The sequence below is a fragment of the Pogoniulus pusillus genome, chromosome 24 (assembly GCF_015220805.1).
Source record: "Pogoniulus pusillus isolate bPogPus1 chromosome 24, bPogPus1.pri, whole genome shotgun sequence".
NCBI classification, from domain to species: domain Eukaryota; kingdom Metazoa; phylum Chordata; class Aves; order Piciformes; family Lybiidae; genus Pogoniulus; species Pogoniulus pusillus.
Window position 1 is genome coordinate 16,056,742 of NC_087287.1, and position 11,249 is coordinate 16,067,990.

Genomic DNA, 11,249 nt, shown 5'->3' on the forward strand with positions numbered 1-11,249 from the left:
GATGGAAGGGAACAAGTATATCAAAAGGCATCACGTTTAATCTCATCACTTTCATGTACTAAAGGCTTTCATGAGTTATTAGGTGAAGCTATTTGAGAGGAAAATGCATACATAACAGATGAGTATTTCAGTCAAGTGTATTATTTAGTTTTTGAGGGGACACTGTTGCTTGTGATCCTGCCCAGAGTGATGGAGGTGCTCAGAAGGGTTAAGCTTGCCTATCAAAATCAAATTCCAATGGGAACAGGAGAAATGTGTAGAATGTGAGAATTGCTGTGTGCTTGAGCATATGAAAATAATCCTGTAAGCATGGTTTTCTGTAGCACTGAGAGCTGTTTCAGTGTTAGAGAGCAAAGATAGCTGCCTTTGAACAGTTGGGGAAACATGACAGAGTGCTTGGGCTTTTTGCTTTTGAAAGCTACAGAATCAAGTTGGGGTTTTTTTGATTCAGCATTGTGAAATGTCTGCTATTACTTTTGCACCAAATCTGGCAAGTCAGCGTGTCAGTCTAGCGCTGCCTGCTGCTGCGTCTCCCGGCGGTGATAAATACGAGATGTTGACTAGTGGCAAGGGGATAAATGCGAGCTGGATGGGAGGGCAGCGCCAACCTGCCCGCAGCTGAGCTCAGCATATGTAGCTGTGGCAGCGTGCACAAACCCTGTCTGCGTGGTGATGGATGTGGCTTATTAAAGCAAGCCATTAGCTGTAGCTGCCATGTTTGATTAATTTAATAACAGCTTGAACAAAACATATGGGAGTGTATGTGAAGACATGTACTTTGGCAGAGGCTGTATATAGACACTATGGCTTTGACAGTCTGAAACCTATTAATGCTTTGATAGATGGAAATTATCTGTGGAACAGGATGAGGAATACATCAGGACCACTCTTACAGGAGCAGCAACAACAGAATGTATACAAAGAAGCTGCGATTCATTTTGTGCTATTTTCCAGTGGTTTTTTGTATGCTTTTACATTGATATGAAAACCTTTATAGGTTCATATATTTTAGTATAAGCCTTCCTTTCTCTTCTTCTGCCTTTACAGTATCTGCAGACAGGCAGTTTTAGTGTGAGCAATGGAAAACAAAATAGATGGACTCACTTGTACCTGAATGCCATGAGTCATATGAATAGAACCAGATTTTATCTAGAAGCATATCTTACCTACCACAGCCAACCGTGGCCTCTTATGGGAGAGCACTGTGAGCTTTTCCTTCAGTTCTTCCCCACTAACTTTTTTAGATTCACACTATCTCCTCACTGATACTGTTCTGTGAAAACAGTTCTACCTTCTGCCAACTTTTTCTAGAGGAGCATAGATTGTGGTTCAGATTTTGAGATACTTAAGTTTTTCATTTAAAGCTCTGTTGAATTTGAAGGGTTCATGATTATTTTCTCCCTGTTTAAAGCCCTTTCCTCTCTGATCACATCACTGGGTGGGGTAAAAACTCTTGTCTTCTGTAAAAACAAATTTTGGTTCAGTGATGACAACAAGCACCATATTTACAATGGTTGGTAGGGGAACTTGAAAACTTGGTTGAGCATAGATGTAGGCTGATGGTAGACATGGCAAGTTGGATCTGATGAGCAAGGGACATACCTGAAATGCTGCCACTTTTGTTGTGGTTTGCTTGTCTGATAGCAGCCACCACCATCTCCTTCCACAGACTCACCTCTCCAGTACTTCCTATAGTAGAAGAGTTTCTTCTTTCCACCTCACATTGCTTTTGCAGTGATTGATTTTGTGGTATTTTACCATTAAATTATTCATGTTTGCTCACAGTTTAACATGATTGCAATGGAGGCAGGGCTAAAGTATGGACTCAACAGAGCTGGCAAAAGACAGAACTGGATGGGGTGCATCAATTCCATAATTCTTTGCCTCCATTAACATGAAATAGTGACCCTATTCTGGTTTTATTCTGAGGGGAAAGCAGAATGTTGTTGCAGAGATTTCCTGTTTAAAGAAGAAGATGCAGTTTGCCCTGCATTTTATGGCTGTGGGAAATGAAGCAAGGACAAACTGTTTAACCAGAGAAGAAGAAGAAATTTCTCTTGCCTTGCATTGATCCAAATGAAATTGAGATTTCTGAAATCCTGCATGGCTCAATGACAGCTTATTTTGCCTATGAAGTAGAGCCTGCATCAGAATCCATCATTTGGTTACATGGGTTTCTTTGGGTTGTTTTTTTGTGTGTCAGCAATAATTTAATTGTACAGCTCATGACAAAGTTATGTGATTGATCCTTGCTGGTTTTCCACTAGAGTGTGATGGTTTGGGTGTTCCCTGCCCCCCCCCCCCCCCCCCCCCCCCTTTAGAAATCACCCAGACTAAACTCAGCTGGCTCTGGAAATATGAATGAAGCTTATTATTTACAGCTATCACAGTATATGAGCAGATATTTACAGTATATACAGTTATAGACAGAAATATACAAGGTAAAAGGTAATACAGAAACACAACTCCCCTCCCAGAAACCTGAGTCCCCAGGAGGAGCTCTCAACCACCCCTTCACCTTCCCCCTACCCCTCTCAACCTTACCCCAGTCCCAAGGAAGAATGGAGGTTCAGCCAGGGGGTTAGGAAGCAAAGTGGATTAGTCCAAAATGCAGGGTGAGGTTAGAGAGTAAGATGCAGCTCAGCCAGCAGCCCAAGCGAGAGTGGTTATCTGTGTTTTTATTTCTTGTTCCCATACATCTCAGCAAGCCTATGAGTGAAGTAGACATCACCATTGTTTTCTTTTTACAGCCTGCAATCTAGTTCTTCTCACCAAAACATTCTAGCCAGCTTCAAACTAGCCCATGGAGTCAGTGGAGTACTGCTACAAATAAACTGAGGCCAATTTTTTCACTGGAATGCTTTAGAGCCTTTAAACTATGAAAGAAAGAAACAAAAAATGAAGTGTGAAACACTGACAATGAAATGTGCTGTCCAGTTTAAAACAAGATGCAATATGGTCAAATTCAAAGAAGTAACTCTTTCCCCCAAATAAAAATCACCAGGCCCCAGTGACTGCAAATTTAAGGGTGTATTATGAAAAGTCTTCTTAATACTATCTGTTTATTCAGTTAATTGGATTAGAATCTGAGTATCCGTTTAAAGACTTAAGTGCAAACCTCATCAACTTTAATCCTGCTAGGGCAGGGTTTAATTCTGGAAATCTCTTCAGTATCCAGGGGCAAACAGGTCTGAAGAGGCAAAGAGCAATAGGCTGGGATTTTTGGCATGATCTGGTTAAATGAACAGTAGTGGAGGCACACAAATCCAGTTCACCAAAAAAATCCAAACAATTGAAGTGAACAAAATCAGTTTCTACCAGGACCCCATGGGTCCACTCATCTTAGTTTGTATGACTGACTTCTTAAAGTGGATAGCCTACATGGGAGATAAATGCATTCAAAAGGCATTGTTAACAGATCCTAAAAGTAGACACTTCAGAGGTGGAAGCTTGTCTAATCTTTTACCATTTCAAGGTATTCATCATTGCTGAGGGCACTGATATTATAATGGTGGAATATTGTATAGATGCAGCTGGATCCATCTCTCCAGCAGAAAATAGCAGAGGTCCAGATTCAATAGATGCTTCTCAATCTGAGAGTTTTCCTGTGAACTTGCTGGCTGGAGGAGCATAGAGCTAGTGCTAAGCATCATAGGGCTGCTGCTTTTTCAGCTGTTACATAGAATAACAAGCCTGGGAAAGACAAGGAGCATTAATAATAGGTACAAAAATAGTACTGACCTCATGGGATAGGAGGAGGAATAAACTGCCTCCTTTTGTATCTGCATGGAGCATTACTGGCTTTCATGTTCTCACCACCATTTGTTGATGGACTTGTTAAATGCATATTAATCATAGAATCAACCATGTTGGAAGAGACCTCCAAGATCATCCAGGCCAACCTAGCACCCAATCCTAGCCAGTCAACTAAACCATGGCACTAAGGGCCTCATCCAGGCTTTTCTTCAACACCTCCAGGGATGGTGACTCCACCACCTCCCTGGGCAGCCCATTCCAATGCCAATCACTCTCTCTGGGAAGAACTTCCTCCTAACATCCAGCCTATGCTTCCCCTGGCACAACTTGAGACTGTGTCCCCTTGTTCTGTTGCTGGTTGCCTGGCAGAAGAGACCAACCCCACCTGGCTACAACCTCCCTTTAGGTAGTTGTAGACAGCAATGAGGTCCCCCCGAGTCTCCTCTTCTCCAGGCTCCACACCCCCAACTCCCTCAGCCTCTCCTCATGTAGGTCCCTGGAATGGCACCTAATTCTGCCACCTTCATTTCTTCTCTTCTAGCCACTGAAACAACTCATGGTGCAAAAGCAGCTTAGAGTAAGTCACGTTGTTGCTTTTAATACCATTTGTCTCTGTGACTTGGCACTTCTGGTTTTGTGTAGAATAAACTCATCACTGTAGGATGTGTGTACCCAACATAACAAAACACAGGATCTCTAGAAAAATAAAATCAAGTCACATTTGTGAATAACAGCTCAGGTTTTAAAAACTGTGGAAAATATCTGAGTCTTGCCTGTCAAGTTACCAGCCCATGGAGGGTGCTAATGATTATTATGCACTCCACTGTTTTCTCCAGCTGTTTAATTGGGTTTGTCACTTCTTTGGCTTTTGTTACATTTTATCTCTTTTATTGTTTCTTTCCAACTCTTTGGTAAACTAAGACATTATACTATTCCTGTGGAGATCTAGCACAGATGGTTCAAATCCTAGGCTCAGCACATGGCTGGAAGGCATGTAGAGAGGGCTGAGATGAGGAAGTCTCACTCTCTGGTGACAGAGCATTTGCTAAGCTCTGTGAAAGCTTCTTTCTCCATCTGGCCTTACGTAGTCTCACCAGCCCTTTTCCTCAGTCCTAGAGGGAGCAGGACAAGAAGCTGAGCTGCCTTGGCTCTGATTTTCCCTTCTTGGATATGCTGCCTCTTTGCTTATGCCAGTACAATGAGCAATGTCTTTCCCACCCTTCTACAAGGGAACTTCCTCTATTCTGAACCGTTTAATGTCAGGGGAAGGAGTGGGGACTCTGTTTCTGTATGGTTTACTGTCAAATGCTTGCAGCTTCAGACCTGTGACAGAGAAGGGTACCCATGCATTTAGACACTACTTTTTCTAGCACATGTAAGGCAAGGTCCACCAAAAGCTGTGGAGAGGCAGCAGGCACTTGTTATGTGGAAAGAAAATAATGTTTTATGACATGAATTAAAAAAATACAAAGAACAAACCAAACAGAAACCCCACACAGCCAACAACAAACAAAAATACATGGCAAAAACCCCCACACCAACCAAACTGACAGACCAACCCTTGAATGCTTTCATTTATAATCACAGGATTTATATTGCTTTTCATCCTGGGAAGGTTGTTTATTTTGTGAAGCAAGTCCTGTTGGGGAGGGGAGGAAAAACGTTTGCTTCCTTGCTGCAATTTTGCTTGCTGTGCTCAGTTATTATCTGCAAAGGTGTGAAATTCAGTTAAATCACTTTAGTCATCTCTTGGCTGCAGGGAATATGTAACTAGGAGAGATAAAGAATTAAGAACTTGTTGGAGTTAAGCATCAGCCATGCAAATGTTGTGGGTTTATACAATTTCCTGATTGCTTTGTTCTAGCTAGAGATGCACTCAGTTTTATAGGGCTCCCCAAGAGATTGATTACAATTTCTGTAAATATTAAGTCAATTAACGCAAGAGGATACTGAGGAGTTTCTGTAAGAGCAAAGAAGCTCCAAGAAAAGTAGTTGAAAGTATTTTTAACACACTGAAATCTCTGTAAAAACACCAGGCTGTTTGTGTCCCACATCTAGGTTCTGAGCATATTCCCAAGTTTTGCCTGAGAAGACTCCAAATTTGGCTTGAATGCGCTCTTCCATTATTTTTTGATGGCAACATTTTTGGGAAAGATTTTTTTTTTTTTTTTCAGTTCTGAGTAGCTGAATTCTTTTAAAAGGGTTTTTCAGAGGGCAGAGCAGGTGTGGGCTCTTGTGCTCACTGTGCAGCTTAACTAGTCACAGTTACATACTTGCTGGAATAAGTGAAGCAAGCAGCTATGGGGGTTTATTACTGTGTTCTAACCAGGCTTTCTGTAACCCTTATTCTTCATATTGGATGCTCTCTACCATATGCCTCTTGAAGACATAAAGCATCATGCCACAGTCTTAGCTTAGGACCATTGGACTATTTGTACCACCAGCAGCTTGTTTCTGTCCAATGCACAGCATACAGCATCTCAGTTTGCTCTCATTTAAGCCAGAGTGGTACCCTGGGCACAGTCTGATCCTGCAGATAGTTGCACCAGCACAGATAGGGGTGTGGGCCAGTGCTGAGACAAAACCAAATAGTGGTGAAGGGTACTTCTCAACTTTTTAAGCCTTTAAAACTTTCTTGCTATCCAGCATATCATGTTGTGAAACAACAAGCTGAGGGAATTGTCTCATCATTATATTGGTCGTTAATGATATCCACAGTTGCCCTTAGTCCATGCCATGCTGATCTTTAGCAGCTAAGAGCCTTCTGCTGGCCTCCTCTGTCTAGAGGAGCTGCAGCAGTGGCAGCAGCCAAAAGAGTTGGTTTACATACAGCAGTAAATCAACAATGATTCAGTCAATGACCTTTAGAGAAAATATTATAGGACAAAAATATATAGTTTCAGTAAATGTCAGCACAGAAATATCCACTATCCATACATTACACAGGTATTCAGAGGACTGCAGCCAAATTGGGTCTGACAATAGATTCTGTTATTCTGATGTGTTGGACACTAATATAATGGGAGACCTTTCCTTTAGTAGTAAACACAGATTCAGTTTTGTATGTATTTGGAAAGCATTAAATCAGAAGCACACAAAGTATGTAGTCGTCCAAAGAGCAGCGCTGAAATGTGAACTCGAAGCAACTTTTCCCTTAAATACTAAGGACATTTTCTCTCTGTTGTTCCTCTATCTCTCTTGATGGTTTTTAATGTTTCCATGAATATCAGATGAAGTCTGCTTAAGGTGGTGGACAGGTGTAACTTATCAGGGACGAATGGGGAGTAGCACAGCCATTAATCATGGAGCAGAAGCCCCGGGCGTGGAGTCAAAGTGCATTGTCTGCCAAACAGTTTTCTACGGATTACTTGATAACGATATTAAGATTGATCACAGGGTACTGATCTTTTAGGTGATGTGAATTGACCTACTTTTAAAGGGGGTTAATTTGCAATTTCGCTGTAGCAAATAGAGATGTTGGCTTGTGTAATGTAATTTACTAATGGGATTCAAAACAGGCGTGACTTTAACCCTGTTTTGGGAAGAAAGTATGATCAGTTCCCTTTCCTGCAGGAAGAGTTGCTCTACAGAGAAGAGGTTTTCAGGCATTGTTTGTGTTTTATGCTAGAAAAGAATAGTGAATGAAAAAGGTATAAAGCCTCCTTAACCTAAGCAACACACTGTAGGATGATGCCTGATCCAATCTAAATAGGAAATAAAAGTGGGAGGAGAATCTGTTATCAATCCTCCCTTACAAATGAAGTGTGGAGGCACACAGAGCTGGTTCCACAAAATAATTTCAGATCTGCAGCCAAACTTGTCCCTTGCTGTCCTCCCAGAACGTGCTGGGACAGCAGGGCATCGGAGTGCTGTAGTTTTGAAGTAAGTGGCCCTGTGGGACACACCATGCAGGCAATGACATGCGGTGGCATCGTGCTTCTCTGCTGGCTCGTCGTCCGTGCACCAGGCAAAGATCCGGGACCAGGGCTGAGCTTACATGCTACCAAACTAATGGTGGGCAAAGCAGAGTGCATGTTCTCTTAGATGGGTTATTGAAATATCTGAACAGTTTAACATATGCCAGATCAGAAACTTGAGGTTGTACATTTAGGTTGTTAAAAACTAGATTTTTAAGAAGGGAAGTGTTAAAAGAGAAGATGTTGATGTTAATTTACAGTAGCCATAGCAACCTAGTTCTTGCTTTTGTAACATTCCAGTCTTTTGGGATTTGAGCAGAGGGAAAAGGGGACAGGTTTTGTTTTTTCACAAACAAAAGTTTGCTCTGCTGAGGTTGTGTTTTGTTCTAGCCTTTCTGTAGTCTATCACCTAGTACCCACTTACTGTGACAGAATCACTCCGTGCCAGCAGTATCTCAGGGAAGACAAGAGACCTAAAGGAGCAGTTTGGAAATTGGAGGTTGAGCAATCAGTTCCCTGCTGTTATTTATGGGATCAATTCTGAAAAGCCTGGCTCTTCCAAAACATTCAGATGCTTAAATTGTAGATGCAGTTACGTTCTGTGGGCCACATGCCTTAAGAATTTCAGTACTGCTGGTTTTAACAGTTGTTTTTTGGATCAAAATCTGGTGCCTGAAGAGTTGACCTGAATTCCTGCGAGGTTGCCGTAGTCTTTCACGGGCACTGTCTGACCCACTTTCTGTTGTCTGCTGGTGCTTGGCAGGTTTGGATTTGTGCAAATGAGCCTGATGGTGTTTCACAGCAGGTCTAGCTTCATAGCTTTCTTTAAGTCCAAAGTCCTATGGCTGTTTACAGGGAGATCTGCTTGCTCCTGCTCCCTCCTCCACCGAGGAGCCTCAGGTGGCCTGGGCAGAGACAGCTCCTGAGCTGGAAAGTCCTATGCTCACACTGATGCCTGCATCCACCCTGGGTACAGAGGTTGCAGGTTTTCCTCCTGCCCTTTCCTTTCCTTTGGAAAGAGTTGCAAGCAATTAATTGAAAGAACTCCAGAAATTGAAATCCATTTGCCTGGAATTAATGAAGCAGAAATAAACACCCTCTGCCTCAGTTAGAGAGCTGTTCCATACAATCAGCTCTCTTCTTTTTCTGCAACTTTTCTTTTAAATTATAAGTAGAAACCAGAAACGATTTCTACAGAAGGGCAGAAAAAACAGAGTTGTTCCCAGTTAGAGAAGCTAGGCAGGTTTTGAGCACCATAGGAATAAGAAGCTCTGAAAGCTCTTTCAGGAAAGCAAACTGTTAATCATGAACATGTTTAAACACATTAAACATACATAGAAGGAAGACATATCAAGCTCCAGAGATGGTCTTTTAACACTGCTTTAGGATAAATGCCACACTTCAACTTCTAGCAATGCTAAAAATAGTAAACCTAGTCCCCGTGTGTCCTGCTAGCCCTGTGGTCAAAGTGCGTGGAAGTACAGCTCTGCTCTGGAGTTACTCCAACAACAGCCTTTTCCCTCATTGAAATGCTGCAGGCAGGGTGCTCTGTAAGCCAGTGCATACCATACGTTTTCACCTAATGGTCTTAGTATCAACTGAAAAGAAAATCCTCAGTGAGAAATTTGTTATTTTAAAGGAATATTAAGTTGGCTGGCAGTTATATTTTACTTTGTGCAAATAAGCTCTTTCAATAGTTGATAAAAATTAGTTGTATTTTTGTGGCCATGTAAAATCTGTTTTGTTTGATAATTGAACTTTTGGTCCTTTTTTTTTTCTAGTTGGCAAAAATAGGGGGCAAAAAAAAGAACAATATCTCTTTTTGTGTAAAGGATTTTAAGAGGTTGTGCTTTGTTAGGCAACTCAATAAAAATGTTTTCCATATTACATCAGAATAGGCAGGGCCACTCTTTTCATGGCTTGTAAGACTGTTTTAATTCTGCAGTGTGCTTTCATGTGAGAATGGAGAAAGCTGTTTGGAAATAGCTCATGTGATTCTGTGAAGGCTTTTCTGTGCACAGCCTGTAGTAAGTCATTCAAGTTTCCTAGCAGTTCTAAACCATTTTCACACGAAAAGCTCTAAGCTTCGTGTAATAGTCAATAAAATAATGCCACCACAACTGTAGCAGGTGTCTGGGTGTAGAGAATGTGGCCCACGAACAAACTAGGCACCAAAATTACTTCTAAGTCACATCAACCTAAAACCCCTATGTCTGGCTCTGACTCTGGCTTTGGCCAATGCATTTCCCTCTGTGCCAGCCCTGTGGGTGGCTTGGGACTGGCTGTAGCCTTCAGCTCGGTCACCAGTCCCTGTGCCCAGTGCGTGAGCCCTCGGGGAGGCTGGCTCTGAGCTGTATCTGTTTGGCTGTGCCTCCTGGCCGACCTCTTTCTTGCTGGGCTGTGGGCTTTCTGCAGAGTAGCTGCTTCTGAAGATTCCCAACGGCACTTCTCTAGGGGAAGGTATGGATGCCTTGCTGCAAAGGCAGTCCACAGGGGTCTGTGACTTCAGTGGCAGAAAATAGATTGTTAGCTCATTTCACTCCCGCCCTCTCATCCTCTTCCCAGCCAATTTGCATCCACTAGCAGGTCTGTAGCTAATTAAAGAAGGCTGGGACAAGATTCATGCCTCTCTGCAAGGCAGTTGGCATGGCCACAGCGGTGAGGCTCTGGGTGTCGGCAGTGATGAGCTGGCAGCTGCCGCTCCCCTTGCGCAGCGCCTTGCGCTCAGGGATGCCCTGCGCACCCCAGCGCTCAGCCGCGCCTTTATCTTTCTGGGTTTTAAAGTCAGCTCCCTGCGCTGGCTTCCAGTGCCATCTAGTGAGATGCGAGTTCATTTCTCTAGTAGGCAGGGGCAAGACGGTTCATTTACAAATATTTATGCTCGCTCCTGATATTTAAGGTAGCTATAAAATAAAAGTTGAAACATGTCATAGAAAAGAGAGCCATGTTTGCAAACAGACAGTATGACAAATGCTCCTCTTCTCCTTTTGTGGAGACTTCTGGGCTGAAGTGTGAATGTTGTAACTTTTCTAGGTGATGGCTGCTTGTCTGCACTTGGAAGCACTGTGCCTGTTCTTGTATACATTTCTCTTTGCCTACTTTATGTAATTAAGTGGTATAAAAAATGTATTGTCGCATTCAGAACCTTTTATGCATTTTGACCTCGTGATATAGGTGACCTTTACATCTTCACATAATAATCTAGACCCCTTCTTTTCTTTTGTAGATGTTGGGTTTGTTCCCTTGCTTCTCAAGTGGATTTAAGGATTCTGTAAGTAAGACTATTTTGTCTTTTCTTGTTTTTAACTCCTGACATGTTGCTAAAAGATGGTGGGAAAATAATATGTACTACCTCGAGGTCTATAGGTGAGGTGTGGGATCTGTTGTTTTTTATTTCAGCTGTTGGCTCAACTCCTTTGATTCAGTGCTTACAGCCTTCAGATTTTAGCTGATATGCATAATTTCATATATTATTTTTCCCCCCTTCTCACCCCTGAAACTCAGTAACTATGGCCCTGGTATCTCTAGAGGGAAAGTTAATTGATTTACTGATACTGCAAATCACATTTGAGGACC

At 42.3% G+C, this 11,249-nt stretch overlaps 1 long non-coding RNA gene across 1 annotated transcript in view; it reads left to right on the forward strand.

Annotated features, from left to right (window-relative positions):
* LOC135186231 (uncharacterized) overlaps positions 1–11,249 on the forward strand; it is a 240,152-nt gene that overhangs the window by 207,164 nt on the left and 21,739 nt on the right. The window contains exon 3 of the long non-coding RNA XR_010306775.1: positions 10,900–10,944. This is a non-coding gene — a long non-coding RNA (uncharacterized LOC135186231). The remainder of the gene's footprint in view (positions 1–10,899; positions 10,945–11,249) is intronic.